At 34.8% G+C, this 17,750-nt stretch overlaps 1 protein-coding gene across 1 annotated transcript in view; it reads left to right on the forward strand.

Moving 5' to 3' along the window:
* LOC308259630 (serine/threonine-protein kinase TNNI3K) overlaps window positions 1–17,750 on the forward strand; it is a gene marked incomplete at both ends in the record, with an annotated part of 287,025 nt that overhangs the window by 146,393 nt on the left and 122,882 nt on the right. The gene's annotated exons all lie outside the window — the stretch shown is intronic.

A 17,750-nucleotide genomic window follows, 5' to 3' on the forward strand; every position in this document is an offset into this window, starting at 1 on the left:
AGAAAAAATAAGACTTACTAAGACCTTTTGGCAAGAGGGAAATGAGCAGAAATGAAAATTATTTGTAATCAGAGACTGAAACATTTCAACCTCTTGGCCAGAAAGCATCAGAAAGTTTTGAGTAATTTTATAATCTAAGAGGAAGCTGATTTTGGTAGCACTGAAGAAGGAGAAACTGTAGATGAACAAATAAGGCAACCTAACAGGGGGATCGGAGGGGGAAGAGGAAACTTTCACATGATGCACATTCACAAACATATCAGTGTTAATCACTAAGCCAAATATGAGGAGAAAGTGGGAGGGATGGAATGGGGTGGAATTAGGTAAGGGCTAATTAAGTGATATATGCATGTATACCTCTACCATCTTGTACTTCCCTAAGATATATGACTACAAAGCACCAATAAAATATTTTTTTAAATATTGGAGAGTTTAAAGTTTTAAACCCAAGAGTCACTTGTTTATTCTTGAAATGGACAACGAGCCTGATACTAAAATTTCATATTTAGGGGTTTTTTTACTGGTAAAAGAACTAAATTAGTGTGGCTTCTAAGTGAATTTTTCTTAAATATAGCTTTGATGGAGACATACATAGATTTTCTTTTATAAGTCATTTAAGTCCATATGTATACATATATTTGACAAACCAAATGTCCTATCTGCTTGATTTTCCAGGTCATATCAATTTTGCTACTTTGTACAGTTCTTTGTGATGAGCTAAAGAAAAGATTTTTTTGTGCATTCACAGTAGAAAGATTTTTTAAAACTTTTATTTACTGGTTTTAATGCTTAACTATATAATTCATCCCATTGTTATTCACAAGTGCTATTGAATCTTTAATAACACTATCAATGAAAAGGCATGAACCTGTCTGTATTTTGTAACAAAAAGGAAAATATATAAATAGCTTGCCATTGTTTGGTAACTTCTGCTGTTCAGTTATAGGGAAGCTAAATAATCCATACTCCATGTGAACAAGTTAGAAGAGGACATTTAATGAGCTACAGAGGAAAGCATTTTCAGAATAGTATGCTCATTTTCATAAATGTTGCTGGAGAAGCAATTGCTCAAATATAATTCTCCCATTAGGAGGTTAAGAGAAATAATAACAGCTGAAAACAGAGGAAATAACAAAAGAAATAAGATGTCAAATATTATCCGATTCATCTTAGCCATGTAAATTCAAATAATACAATTGCCATGTAATTATTTCAAAACTGTTCTTGTTTTATTTTTCAATATTAATTCTTCAGGCAAAGGTTTGGTATCACATTCAAGCTTTAGCTCATGGGCAGCGTTTGCATATAAAGGGGAGCTTGTTAAGAGGGAACAATACAATTTTAAGTCTATCTTCATCACTGTCACTCTAAAGTGATATTCACAGAAATTATAGAAAGTTTAGGTTTGGAAATATTGAACACTGGATTACAAACTTGTATTAAAATAATCTGAGAGTGCTTCATATTTTTTATGGTTTATTTGTTCTTATTTGGGTTTATTTGTTCTTAAAAGTTAAATTTTTATCATAATTATCCAAATGTAGATATATGAAAATACTACTGAGCTGAGATATCAGACTTTTTGTATCAACTTTGGCAGCTATCATGTGATTTTCTTGGAAACGTTTGTGTGCCTTCAAATATATTTTTATTCAAAAGTCTTTTGTACAGTTCCTCTAGAGGGATGCTTTATCTGTAATTACTAAAAGTGGAATTCTCAAGGCACATCCTCTCCTAACTGATGTTTACCTTGTCCACAGTAAGTTTCAAGTTGAAATCTATAGAGCAAATTGGAATATATTTCGCTCTGAATCTTTTTATTCCTTGAGTAGCATTTGTTTCTCTTCTCTTTTGTATTACTGCCAAACTTTGTGTATCTCATTACTAATTTAGTTGTATATTGCTGAACATAAAGTGGGATTTTATAGACATTTGTTCCATAGATTCAAATCAATAGCAAGTTTTCAGGGAAAGAAACAGAACATTGTATTGGCTACAGCTGTCAAAATAGCTACACACACACACACACACACACACACACACACACACACACACACGAGTAAATAAATGTCTTTGTTTATATAATGCAAAATATTGGTATTTGGGGAAATACCTAGAAAATGGATTGAAATTTAATTCTTATATGGATCTCTGGCAACATTTATGGAGCCCAATAACTGTGTTTCTTGTTAAGAAATCTTGTACATAGCTAATGAGAAACATCATTGAAAGACTTGGCTGAAGTCCATGCTAATCACATTACCATGGATAATGAAGAGTAAACTGAGTATTTTTTTTTAAAGTTCTATTTCTCATGCTTCATTTTGCCTACATCCTGTTCTCATTACCGCCATTCAAGTGAAGAACTGAAACTTCTAGATGTGTTATCTGTTTACTTAATGTGTATCAATTAAGAGCCTGACCCCCACCCTAATATCCTTCTATTTGAGGCATTTAAACTACTTCATACCTGTGAAGTTAGGAAATTTAGATACTAATTGTAATAAGAAAATACCTCATCTAGAAAAGAGAGGTAGTGTGCAACTGAACCATCTTCACAGCTTTTGTTAAATATGAATTCTAACTTCGATCCCTTTTATCATTCCCAGGAATGTATCAGAATCCACATTTTCCCTATCCTCAAACCTGTTCACACCCACCATCTTTGAAAATATTGTCTCAGTATTTCAGTGTTATTTGCTTTCATTTGCTTGGACATCTCTGGGTCCATTCAATGCTATCAGGCTAGATACCTTAACATTTTATATCCAGTTTCTTTTAATTTGTCCCCCTCTATTCCAGTCAGCATTCTCACAGATATAATCTAAAAGACTGACCACATAACTGAGAAATAAGATTTATTTTCTAACATTCTTTATTTCAGCCCTTGTGAGCCCAGAGCCATAGATCTCAGGTCATGGTGATAGGAGACAGAGAAAGGGAGAGTATATTGGCTGAGCTCCTCACACTGTAGAGGCCAGAAGCAAGAAAGAGAGCAGGGAGAAGAGGAGCCATTTAAATAATCCCCAAAGCCCTATCACTAGGGACACATCTCAAGCCATACCCTACTAGCCTGGGTCACCACTCAGATAAATTCATTGCTGTGATTACAGCTCTCAAGACTCAATTATATCAACTTCAAACACCAATTTATGATCTCTTCAAGGGGCCATTCAATAACCACAACACACTCTTTCCAGAATTTGATCTCTCAGATATTTTCTCTACGTACCAAAATCCAAGGCACCCATCTAAATCTCTCAGTCATTGTTTATATATAGTTTTTAAAACACATTTATTATTAAGGAGATCATTGGGTAAGCTGACAGTGTCAATACAATGCAATAAGTTTGCTGATATTGTTAAGCATTGGTTTCTATAGTAAACACAGATAAATCTAGCCCTGAGTATGGTACAGCAGAGGATACTTCTAGGAAGAGGAAACATTTAAATTAAACAGAAAGGGTGAAAGATATCAAAAGGCTGTGGACAAAACTTAGGCATTTTAGTATGATTGGCCAAAGAGAAAAAAATATGAATCTAAAACAAACAAAAACTTGGGAATGAAGAATTAAGTGTCAAAACATACAGGTCATTTTATTTATTTTTTATTTTTTTTTATTTTTTACGTGGAACATATTAAAAATTGCATACATTCAGACTGTGGTTGGTGCCATTTTAAAACAAGCTAATGAGTTTGGAACTATGGGGAGCTATTGAAGGGTTTTAAGCAGGTAAAGTATATGACCTGCTATTTTTTAGAATTGTAAAACTATAAGTAATTCTAATCTTAGTTTATAAGTACTCATATACTTGAATGGTAATGAGAGAATAAAACAAAGCAGTGAAAACTGATGTCCATAAAACTAAAGAATTTTAAAACACTTATTATGAAAGAGCATTTGTGTACCTTCATGACAATGACATTAGAAAAAAATACCGAGAACTATCTCAGAGTCTATGGGAGAATCACCTGGCATACCAGAAGGAAAACATGAAGAGGATAATTTTTTTTAAATGATAATAAAAAAATTTATAGAATTGGAAAGAAATAATTTCCTATGGCTACCTACTGGGTTCCTTATAAATATCTTTTGCTAATGAAAAAAATAAGCAAAATGAGGTACTACTCTTCCCTCATGCTTTGCAAATACTCATTTGAGCATTAATCTGAAATTTTTACACTTGAATATTGATCTTTGCTTGCATAAGTATCTTTTCCTTTATTTATATTCATGTGTGTTTATTGCTCCTGCCATTAAAAATTACCACAAATTTAGCAGCTTTAAACGGCATAAATTTATTATCTTACAGTTCTCTAAGTGAAAGATCTGAAATACCATGCTGATTTCTTTTTCTAGGCTTTATAATACAAAAAGTGTGAGTCAACTAAACTTTTATTGGGAGGCTCTGAATAAATTGACTTCCAAATTATTTAGGCAATTGGTAGAATGAGTTCCTGTGGTTGTCAGACTGAAGCCCCTTACCACAGCTAGGCTGTTGAATATCTCTTAAAAAAAACTATGTGTTAAAGGCTTGGCCCCCAACGTGAAGCCATTGGAAGAGGAAACTTTAAGATGTGGGCCCTAATGGGAGGTCCAGGATCACTGGGAGCATCTCCTCCAAAAGGGTTTAGGGACTCACCTATAACTCCCTGCTCTTATTGAAAATATGAACGTTTTTCTCGGATGCTCCTCACCATTGTTATCTGCCACACCCACCAGAACTGAGCCAAAGTGAGTGTGATGACTTTTGACCTCCAAAACTGTGAGCCAAATAAACCAGGTTTTGCCTTTGGTATTTCATTATAGTGATATGATTCTGACTAATGCGTTTATTTGTTGGCTAACAGTTGAGGAATTATTGCCTTATTGCCTAGATATCTATCCTAGATAAAACCCTTATTACCTAGATATCTCTCTCTATCTCTAACTCTCTCATCTCTCATCTCTCATCTCTGCATGTGAGATCCTACATCTCAGAACCAACAAATTACTTTAAAACCTTCTCATGATTACAACCATTCTGACTTCTGTTTTTATTTCATATGCCTTCAGCTAAAGAAATTTCTGTGTTTTTTCAGCATCCTGGCAATTAGACTGAGCCCTGTTAGATAACTCAGGATAATCTCCTAGTGAGCTCCGTGCCCTTAATCACATCAGTGAACTTTTTGTGGTTGTTTTGTTAACATATTCACAGGTCCAGGAAATAAAATGGAGACGTCTTTGGGTGGCCATTCTGCCCACCACAATTCATATTAAGGATTTTCATATGCTAAAATAAACAGAAACCATAACCATGTGCAAATGATTTATGCTACCTACCATTGACATTGCAGAATATCTCTGCTTTTGCTCTAAAATGGCACCAAGAACCTTCGTAAGTAGCCTCCATCAGACCGTTCAAAGATGTTGCCTTTGTTTCCTTCTTTCTCTTCTTCTTCTGCCACTCCATTGGTTAACATTAGTGTCTTTTCTATCTGTGAAAATGTTTTTCTCTAGAAGCCATCTAATAATAAATATTGTCAATTTGAGTTTGTTTTGAGCTAAATGAGAACACAAGATTAGCGCATGTATTTGAAGGACAAAGCCAAAGTTAACTAGAGAATCTGTGAAGATTGTTCTGCTCACAATTTGCTATCATCTTTCCACTGAAAGTCACTACTACATGAAATATAATTCAAATATTGATGATATGGTTAATATATACTAAAAGTCTATCAGGGACTTCAAAGACAGAGAAATATGCTATTAACTCAGAACTTTTTGTGTAATGTAATTGTGTAAAATCCTTTATTATAGTTATTAGGATGCTCTGCTTTCTAGTTGGGATTTCTGCCATATCAACTACACAGAAATATGATTCTGATACCTATTGTATAAAGGAGATGTTATGACAGGTATCAATAGAAAATTAAAATAGCATTAGGTTTTACAAAAATTCTGTTCAAGGAGCCAATTTTCTCTTAGATATTTAAAGAGCTAAATTAAAGATTTGCACTTTTGCTTTAGGCACAATCACAGGTTTTGTTATTCCTTTGTTTATCTAAAAATATGTGTTTGAATAAAAATCAGGCTTGAGTCTTTCTGTCTTTTTCTCCACACATATACCCTCTTCATTTTAAAGTATCTGGATTGTCATGTGTTATTTGCTTTTTTGTTCAAGAATAAAACAGAAGCACAGGCCATAATTCATGGTAATTGAAAGCAATTCAGCAAAGCAAACATTTCTCGTATCTTTGTTGGTCTTTTTGGAGTTGTTTTTGTTTTAATTTCTGGAAGAGAAGAAGAAATTCTCTCTGTAAGCCTAGACTCTGTGGTGTCAGTGATTGGGTGAAATATTTCACAGGCCAGGGGGATAAAAACTGCTGTAACTCAAATAATCATTGTGCTTTAAATATGTGAACATGAGGTCACCTGGTACCTGAAAGTTTCTGATACCTGGCTTTCAGTGAGGGGATGTACTTGGTCTCTAACCTCCATCTCTTTTCAATATGAGGAACTGTACAAAATGGTACAAAATAGAATCACTCTGTAGGCCCCAGCCAAAGAAAACGATGTGGCTTTTGCCTTCTCTAGATCTTCTAGAAGGTAATGAAAGAAGGTGTCACTTATTCTGCCTAATTAAGAATAAAAATAGAACTTTAGCACCATAATAGCCACAAGTTCCCTCTGCAGATAAGTGCCTATGGTTATCACCAAGTTAGTTTTCCCCTCTCCATTTCATAAGTCTTCCATTCTCATAGATTTCACTCATGAATTTGACCCATGGCTTCAGCCACTGCTTGTTATACAACTTGTAATAACCCCCATACAATAACCATCTTTCTCTTAGATATCCCCAGACCCCTGGAAAATCCTCCTCAACCACTTGAGAAACAAAATGGTTTTTCTCCAAACATCACCACAAATATAATGGCTAGATAGCAAAGAGCCTTTTATCTCTCACAAAAACTGGCCAACCTTGCTTCCTAGAACAAATTTCTACAAGTTGTAGGTGAGTCCTTGAGTACCAAGCTAATGGCAATTTTTCAAGTAGGAATGGCCTTCCTTAAAAAGTGGTGGATAAATAGAACCTTAGTGATCACTGAAACTCATTTACCTATGTCACTGATTAGCTCCTGGATGAGATCAGGTCATTCTTTTTTATTCACTCTTTTATCTTCTGCAAAACAAATTAACATTGCTGCCTTCATGGCATTAATATGAATAATAAATAAGAATACATTTCTAAATTGTCTTCCATACTGCCATATGTGTAACAGATATATAACAAATATTAGTTTTCTTTCTACAATCCTCTTTTTTTATTTTGTCAAATTTATATTCTGATTTTTCTACTCATTCATTTTCTCTAGGCAATATCTATATGACACATTTCACTTTCCCACAGATCAAGCTTCAAAAAGAAGACACCTTAATTCTGGGTTCTCTACTGATCATCAGTGACTCAAGTTAGTTACAAATTCATAAGCCTAGAATGTTAATTCCTCTTTAGTATGTATGAAACACACACACACACACACACACACACACACACACACACACCTGCTTCAAATCCAAACACATGATACATGTTGTTAAATTTTTTAAGGCTTTCAGACTAAAATTATAGTTTGATATTCAACTTAATAGTTTGGTAACCTAGGTGTCTTTTGTAATTTTTGTATAAAATCTGTTTAAACTCATCACATATAATTATACAGAAGACATCAACAAAGAGAATACTCATCTAATGCCTCCAGGTTGCCAGAAACACAACACATCTCAGTACCTGAGTTAACTACTCCATCAAATAAAATCACATTAGCATAGCAATTTCCAATTTATAAATTTCTACCCATTACTCCTTTAATCTTCTCAACAGCCCAGTAAGATAGCATAGAAATACTGTCACTGATAAGATAGGGACATGACTGGCACTCATTTACACAGAAGGAAATCAAGGCTAAGAGAAATGAGTTTTGTTGCCCGAGATCATGTAATTAGGAAGCCTATGGTCCAGTGTTCAAGCCCAGGAGTGACTACAAGTTGAGCCTGAGCTCCTCATTGCAATGACAAGGAATCAACCATATCTTCTTGCTCAATGTGCAGTGCTCTTTGCTTGAATTGATGTTACCAATCTCCAAAATTGATTATTGTTTTTGATTATTGTTTTTAAATATAAAAAATGGTTCTTTATACCTTTGGTTCTGCTTGAGGTTTCATATGTTATGCTCTTAGCTTTTTATTCTGCAATGAGTAAACAATTTTTTATATTTAATTGCACTTGTATATATTTCAACTTTATGTTCAAATTTTTATGGATTCTAATAATTTTTAAATTAATATTCTGTTAGCATTTAGATAGTTTAGTAAGTTCTCTTTAGATGCTAATATTGGAGATTGTAACAAGACTCCAACTGGTTCAATGATTACTCCAAGAAATTCTAAAAACACAGGTTCTAAGGAAATACTTGAATCCTTGACCTCATCCACATATGCTAAATCAAAATGGGATACTTGAAAACATAAATGAAAAGCCGTTTTGTTTTAAAAACAATTATTGGGCCGGGCGTGGCGGTGCACGCTTGTAATCCCCACGCTTGGGAGGCTGAGACAGGAGGATCGCTCAGGTTCGAAGCCAGCCTCAGCTACTTAGGCTCTCAGCAACTTAGTGAGACCCTGTTTCCAAATAAAATATACAAAAGGTCTGTCTGGGAGTATAGCCCGGAGGTAGAATCCCTCTGGGTTCCACCCCCAGTACCACCAAAAAAAAAATTAAAAAAAAATTATTGGCTCTTAATATAATGATAAAATTCTATATTATGAATTAATTCTGATAAGATGTTCAAAGAGACTGAAGCTCCCACTCACATCAATACAGTTTCCACCTTTTACTTTAAATATTTCAATAAATGGAATCATATTTTGAAATATAAAATTTAAATAATTATTAATTTTCAATTTTTTTATTTTAAATATGTGGCACCTAAGTGCTCCCAGAGGTTAAATTAACTTTCCCAGAATCACACAGCTAGTTAGTTCCCAATTGAGATAATAACTTATGTTGTCTATCTCAGACTCCTAAGACAGTGCTCTTTCTACTACTGTTGCCTCCCTCAGTATATGAATCTCCAAAATTGTATGAGAAAATAAATGTACATTTCTTGGGAAATAGTAAAGTATATTTAATTTTCAATAAAATAATAAAATTCTACTTTTATCTGCATTTTACCTTTTACCTCAAGTCATATTACAATTCTTTCATCAACCTGGCTTCAGACCTTCTGTACCGTCTCTCTAAGAGCTCACCAGCTGCAAAATTAAACCATGAAAGACCAGAAATAAATGTGGCATCTAAGAAGAGAATAAGAAAGAAAAAGGCTTGGCATTCCTTCTAAGATGCTGTAATATAATAGCACAAATGATGAGATAACTGTCAGAAGGCAATAGGGATCTTGAATTGAGATGTATTCTTTGAAGGCCTAACTGCTCTTATGGTGCTCTCAAAATCAGTAGTGTCTTATGAGTGATCACAGCCTGAGACTAGCTCTGAATGATCTCACCAAGAGTTTCAAACACACTGATTTCTTTTTTAGCATTCACTTATGTCCTGTGGCGATTAAGAGATTGTTGCGAAGAAAAGGTTTCTCTCTTTGGCAAATGGTGGGTTATTATGGAAGGCTTTTTTTTTTTTTTTTTTTTTTTTTGGTCTGTGTGTAGCTGTACCTTAAATTGTACATTGCATGCTAAGTTTCAGGGCTGAAAAAGTACTAACGGTGTTCCATGTTTCAATTTCATACCGTAAAATTGGAGTTGCTGGCAAAATGCATAGCATCACTAACTCTATCAGCTCCTAGGCTTTTATGATCTTTATATACCATAGGTTTTCATATTTGAAGATTCTTTTCAAAAAAGGATAATGTGACCATTTCATTAGATAATAAGCATGGCTATAAGGCCCCTAAACAGGTAAGGTTCTATTTAAATGCTAATTATCATCATTATAAACCATTTGAAATGCAGCTAAGTGTGGATACCCTGAGAGAAGACCTTTTTTATCTAAAAGAAAGGATAATAACTATGGGCAAAACCCATTGACTCTCATAGGTATCAACCAAAGAAAATCTTCAGTTAGAAATTCTGGGAGTACAAATGTAGCCAAAAGGGGTCTAATGTGTAGATCAAATAGGTGACAAGCTATAGAGTATGCATTAAAGAAAGACACCCTCCTGACCCACTCACACATGAACAGCTCTTGGCCAGAAATAATAGCCTTAAGGACTTGTGATTGCTTTATGAAATTCTGCCAATGCACTTATTCACTAAACCTTCCTTGATTGCCTATTATGTATCTTGTACTGAGTGAATAGAAATATGGATAAAAGACAATCACTTCTCTCTAGAAGATAGTAGGTAGAAAAGATTTGAGATAATTATTCCAAAGGAAAAGAGGAGCAAAAGAGATACTGGTAAACTGTAAAATTATTAACAATTAAATGTTAGGAGAAGGGGCAGAAAAGGAAACAAGGAGAAATATAGAGGGTGGATTGGATTTGAATTTGTTGCTTGAAGGGTGGGCAGGATTAGGTCACATAGAAATGTTGAGAAAGGGGAGCAAGGTAAATTAGAAAGCTGTTTCCTATTCATGTCAAGTATCTTGTGAATGCACTCCTGTCACTGACTCAGAGTATATAACAGATTCAACAATTAACACAGATAGATGAGTCAAGAAAGTCTGGTGTCATCTGCAACGTCTTATTTTCAAATTTATGTCTGTGAGAAAAATACTCATTTTTCCTGTCATTAAAGAATAAACAAACAAAAGTGAAAAAGTACATTAATTCCAATTTCCATCCAGATATTCTGATTGACTCCTCTCCGGTCTTATGTCATATTCATCACTTGGAATTTCTACCGTATTTACCCATTGCAATGATTTTGCAATGTGGTTTCATTACTTTATCACATCAAATATTTGTCTTTGGCACAGAGTTCTAGACTTAATTTCCAGCTATCTATTTGTCATTTTCACTTAAATATGTAGAAGACATTTCCAACTCAAAATATCTATCACCAAGCTTGTAATCATGACACTTTTTTCTCCATATTTCTCCTCTCAAAGAGGCTATCACCAATCAATCCCAGTGCAAACACCACAATCTTGGTCTTTCTGCATTGCATAACAATTTCTCCTTTCTCATTTCCATATCCAAAGCCTTTGATTTTTAACTTACAGAAGATTTTCAGATTTCCTCTATCCTCTATCCCATTGCCACTCTCTTTGCTGGAGCCATCACCATCTTTTGCTTGATGGCTGAAATAGTCTCTGAAGAGTCCTCTCCAAATTTCATCTCTCTCACATGTAATTAGTTCCCTACTTTGCATCGCAACACTGTGACTTTTCCAGAATACATAACTGATTAACTTACCTTTGTAGATTGTTATATTAATTCTATGCTTCATCTCAATGAATCCTGCCTCCTTAGTATCCATACCGTGGTATAGTCTGCTTTTACCATGACTTAGGACTTGAATAAGTAAATTAATTTGGTCAAAGTCACATCAACAAAAATGATAAGTACTTGTTCATTGGGTTTTGCCCTCTGGAATACTGTTACCATGTATAGAAGCCCAAGCCAGAAGAGGATAAATGCTGACAGTGTAGTGTAGAATTTTACTAAAGATTTGTGATACTAAGTATTCTTACTAAATATTGTCTCAGTAAGCACTGACTCAATAACAGCAAGTCACCTAATTTTGTACACCCAATATCAATCAATCCTCACTCTCCAAAAATACAATGTGAATTTTCGATAGTCCCGGTAAGAAAATATGGGTCACTCAAGGAAGAGTAGTCATTTTAAATAGAAAAACAGTCCAATATAAGTGTTAGAACAGTGATATCAGATTATTAATGCCATTCAATAAATTGATAGATCAGTGACACATTGTTCATTCATCTATCTGCTTATTCTTTCATATAGTAATCATTTACTTATACACTTATTAAATGTGTAACATGTTCCAGGTCTTATAGGGGAAAAGACAGGAATAAGACAGGCTCTTATAAAAAGCATGTAAATAACAAATGAATATATTGTTTATATTCATAAACAATATACATGGAAAGTCCTGAATCTAAGTATAAAAGAGTCACTAGCAGATGTGATTTAACTTTTCTAGCTTCTTCCTATGTAGCCACTTAAATACATTTCACTATAAAATGTATATTTCATACCTTATCTTAAATCCTTCTAGGCTGTATTAAGAAAGTATTAATTTCTGAAAGGGTAATAATCAGTTATAAAAAAGTGCATACAGTAAAGCCACATATCCTTTCTAAATCTCAACAATATTGTAAAATCTGTTTTGTCATGTCCAAGAAGTTAATTAATATTCTCTAATGAAATGTCTTTGATGCCAAGTATATGTTATTACATTCAGTGGAACTAAGAAAAAAAAAACCTTTCATTGAAGTTAGTTGTAGGTTATTTCTGTACAATACACAATGAAAGTTACACCTAATATGAATACATCCAAGTACCAAAAATTATGTTTATAGTAGGGCCCTACATTCTGCTTGGTATTTTAATATGCACCCAAATAATTTAGTGTTATTTTCTAAAAATACTCAAGATATCTTCAAAGAGAAAAGGAAAGAATATATAAAGTTAGTACAATATATATATTTCAGTGAAATATGTTAAAATCAGTTCTTTTACCTGTGTGCTGTTGCAAGTGAATAAATTTGGTATATTTAGCTACAATTAGAATGCTTTAAGATGCATTACATGCACTGGATTCCTAACAATGTGCACATCCTTCTCAGTGGCTGTTTACTGTGTGTTGGTGGAATGGGAGCATTCTACAGCTTTATGCCTCATCAAAACCCACTAAAAACATTAATGGATCATCAAGTGCACAGAGAGTAATGGTTTTATAATTGAGCTGTTGTGCTTATTAGTGTTGTACTTGTAGCAACTGAATTAATCACATATTTAAAGTCCTTCAAAATTTGTGCTAGGAAATATTTCAGCCATATACAAATAACATAAAAATATTTTTACCATGACAATCCATGCTGGATATTTTATAATTTTGACTTTACAATAAGAAATACATTGCACGTTTTCTCTATAATTTATATTTGTCACTGGCTAGAGTCTAATAGTATTTCATTTAAAGTAAAATACTTGTAGGATTTTAGATAAAGAAATTATGACAATAAAAGAAGCATAAGACTATTTGTCTAGCATACTAATCTTAATGTCTTTATTCTGACACATTGGGTTTTTATTCTGCCAATGAATGTATGCCAAGTAATGGGAGACTGATAAGTTTGAATATTGTTAATGCATTTCACATTGTTCTGCTTCTATTACTATTCTATAAATGACCATTTTACATGCCTGTGTTTTAACCTATAGAAATTAAGCTTAGTAAAACAGTATTGTTTGCTTGTTGTAGAGCAAATTCAATGTTGATACAAAGGATCTAAGCCAAATATTACATTTGTTCTGTCATAATGTAATTTAGAGGTTTATAAGAAAACAGATGAGCAAGTCAATAGCTACAAAAGACTTCCAACCAATCAGAAGGTTCTGTTAACTCTTTCAAGTGTAAATCCAGAATGGGACCATCTCTCATTATCTCTACTACTACCAACCGGATCCAAATCTCTTTTATTTTCATCTTGACTCTCAGAGTAAATCCCTAATTCATCTCCCACACATTTTTTCTCTCCCAAGCCCTTCATTCTCCCTCTTTTTAAAATTTTTTTTAATTGGTGCAATGTAGTCATCCATCTTAATGGAGTATAAGATGGTAGAGGCATACATGCACACATCACTCAATTATCCCTCACCTAGTTCCAACACAAATCTCTCTTCCCTCCCACCTTCTCATGTTTGTCTTAGTGATTGACTTTGATATGTTTGTAAATCTAATTTCAACAAAAAAAATCAAAGTCAGCTTTAAAAAAAAAAGCCATATAACATCACTACTATGCTCAAAACCTTCCAGTTGGCTTTCTAAATCGCTTGCAGTAAAAACAAAATAGAATTGCCTGAAGGCCCTACAGGCTCCTGCTAATGCTCTGACATGGACTCCTACTACTGTCTTTCTGTTCTGAGCACAGAGCTTGCCCAAGGTGAGGCTTTTGAACTTGCTACTCCCTCAATTTAAAACTCTCTTGCCCAACCCCATGTAGTGACCTTCCTTATTTCCCTCCAACCCAAATATCATTGAGAATGCCATGTGCATGATTCAACTTTATTAATTTACTTCTCATACTTCCTTGATGGTTACTTTTCTGTATATCTTTATAAAATAATTTTTTAACTCAGTGATTTTAACAATAAACATTCCCAATATTAATGAGACCTTCCCTAAACATTATAGGTAAAAAAGGCAACCCCAACACTAATACAGCTTTTCCTACTTTTATTTTACTCTGCTGTATTTTTCTATATATCTCTTACAGCTAATCAACATTTAATTCATTTATTTTCTAAATGTTATTTATTTCATAATATAATATATAAATTCTATGATTACAGAAACAAGTATGTGGTTAAGTAATGGCTTGAAATACTTTTTTATTTTTCTAAATTTTATCCTCCCTGATTTCATTGATTTTGAATGTTATGTTTATCTAGTAAATCTTTTCTCACATTTAAAAAAATCTTTATCTTTCAATATTTACCTTTAATATAATACCACTTATCATCATAACTATTTATTTGGTTTTTCTAGTTTTGGGACTTTACACATTTTTTATTAAATTATCAACCTTTTATACTTTTTATACTTCCATACCACTGTGCTATTGTGAGGTTGTGAGTATACATACACACATGTCTACATGCATATCAATATCTGTGTATTATCAATGTGTATGTATATGTGTGTGTGTGTTGTTTTTCTTTGTATTTCAAAAAGAAATGTGGGGAGCTCAATAAACTGTGTTTGCAACCCAAATATTCAATATGTATGTGAAATGATATAATCTACTATGATTCAAGCAAAAGTTTTATCCCTCTTTTCTGCTTTCTGGCAGAAAAAAAGTAGATAACATGCAAAAGATATCATTGAAGTAAAAACAGGTGACCAAAGCTAAGTATTCTTTCATGTAGCCATGTACACATTTATGGAGTAATTTCTTTTTTTATAGCACAGCTAAATATTTATTTATTTATTTATTTTTGCTATTTTATTTTATTTATTTATATTTTTCCCATAAAAATTTTATTTTTTTTATTAATTTATTTTTTAAATTGGTGCATTGTAGTCATATATCAATCACATTGGAGTACAAGACTTGAGAGGATATACAAGCACACATCATCCAATTAGCCCTCCTCCAGCCCCCATCCCATTCCCTCCCCCTCCCTCCATCCCACGCTTCTTTGGTGATTTACTTTGATACATTTGTTTATGTACCTCCTGCGTTTTAAAGAGGCTCTGTCCTCCAGCATTACATACCCTCTGATTGGTCACATTAGTTGCTTCACTATAGGGCCCTTTCTATAGCTCAACCTCTTCCTGTTGCCCTTTTCCTCCTAGTTATTGCTGATTAAGAGAAGTGTCTGATTTATATTTTCTGCGATATTTCTCTGTGCATGCTGCGTTGCAAGTACCGATCCCACTCTTGATGGTCCCAGTAGTGGCCTGGCTACTCAGTGGACTGATCCAGACCTTGCTGGCTCAAGCAGCGGCCTTGCCTCATGGGAGGCCCCAGTTCTGGTCTCGCTGGCCCCTGCACCAGTCTAACCCCTAAGCTGGCCGGTACTGGGGCCTCCGAGGCCAGGATAAGAGCCTGCCAAGGGGTTAGGCCGGTGCTAGGGCCAGCGAGGCCGGCATCAGAGCCTGCCGTGAGGCATGACCAGTGCTGTGGCCTCCGAGGCCGGGATCGGAGCCTGCCGAGGGGTTAGGCCGGTGCTGGGGCCAGTGAGGCTGGCATCGGAGCCTGCCTTGAGGCATGACCAGTGCTGGGGCCTCCAAGGCCGGGATCGGAGCCTGCCGAGGGGTTAGGCCGGTGCTGGGGCCAACGAGGCTGGCATTGGAGCCTGCCGTGAGGCTAGGCCGGTGCTGGGGCCTCCGAGGCCGGGATTGGAATCCTGCCAAGGGGTTAGACCGATGCAGGGGCCAATGGCCAGCATCGGAGCCTGGCGTGAGGCAAGTTCACTCCTGCGGCCTCCAAGGCCGGGACCGAGGCCAGCTTATGGAGTAATTTCTATGGGCCAGGTACCATGCTAAGTATAGAGATAATTAATACACATCTATTGTTATCAAAGATTTAATATTTTAGGAATATATGACACAAAGTAAGTGGCTATATACCAAAACAGAAAATAACAAATATTCAAAGAAAGAATTAAATCAAGTGGCATGGGAGTCAGGAAGAGAGATAAAAGGAAAAAAAATAGAGGACACATGCACTTTGACCCTTTAATATAGAGGGAAAATATGAATGAACAAATAAATTTATATACATTTTTTTGGTGGTACTGGGGTTCCTGGAAACCCTTCTACCTCTGGGCTACACTCCCAGACACCTATTTTTAAATATTTTTATTTGGAAACAGAGTCTCTTAATCCAGCGAGGCTGGCTTCGAACCTGTATGATCCTCCTGTCGCCGTTTCCCAAGAGCGGGGATTACAAGCGTGCGCCACCATTCCCAGCTATACTTTTTATATATGTTTTGCTCTCAGGTAAAAATCTGAGTGATATCAATCATAAGAAATTCTAATATAGCTGAAAACATAAGACTACTACAAATAAGTCCTTTGTTCTGTTTAAATTTATATACTTAAATCTCTAAAAAGTAACATTTTAAATTTCACATAATCCATCCTATGCATCTAATTGCTCAAACGAAAGGAGGAAAAGAACAATGTGGAATTCTAGAAAGACTGCCAGGGAGAGGTGCTGGGCATTTCTTCCATGGAGCATCTTCTCTGACATTCACTTTGCCTTTGAGGATAGGCACAGAGCTTGAGGAATGCTTCAAAGAGGATTTCTGGCCAGTTGTGTTTTGCCAAGCTCTCATAGCTTTCTGAAAGCTTTCAAAATTATCAAATTCCACCATACATCTCCTCCTCCTACTACTACACTATACATCATACACTACTACTTTATCAGGAAAGGACACTGAACACAGCAGCATCATCTTCAGAGTTCTTTATCATGTCACAAAGCACCTTCATTCAAGCTGCAGTGCCTCCACTCAAGTTGTAATAAGGCAGCATTGGCATTAAGATGTGACATTCCACAGATGCCAGTTTTTGCAGTGGCTGCAAAAAAAAATTGCCAGAGGGAACATTGTTACATTATCACTTTAAGTTGCAAATGTGTTTTTGTCAATCTTTGGGATTAATTTATTTGACTTAAAATTGACATGACAAACATCCTTCAAAGGGAAAAAAAACTGTGGTTTGTTCTTACCTGAACTGTCAGGAATTTTTATTAGTTTTGTTCCTTTTCTTATCTTAAACATATTTTACCTCTGTCCGTAGTTATTTGTTTGGTTATAGATTGAAGAACCACTTTTGGGAGTTTCTATGAAATTTAATGTCTCTTCTTGATATTTGTGAACCCTGACAACACTGTCAGAATAGATAGTATTTATTAGATGACCAATGTAGAAAATAAAAAAAAACCTTCATTGACTTCTAATCCCTGAAGATCTAAAGTAATAAAAAGTTGACTCGTGCTATTAACTTGCTTATAACCAAGTGTGGAAGGTGGTGGGTGTGTGAAGAAGT

This window comes from Muscardinus avellanarius (genome assembly GCF_963383645.1).
Source record: "Muscardinus avellanarius genome assembly, chromosome: 3".
In the NCBI taxonomy this organism is placed as follows: Eukaryota; Metazoa; Chordata; class Mammalia; order Rodentia; family Gliridae; genus Muscardinus; species Muscardinus avellanarius.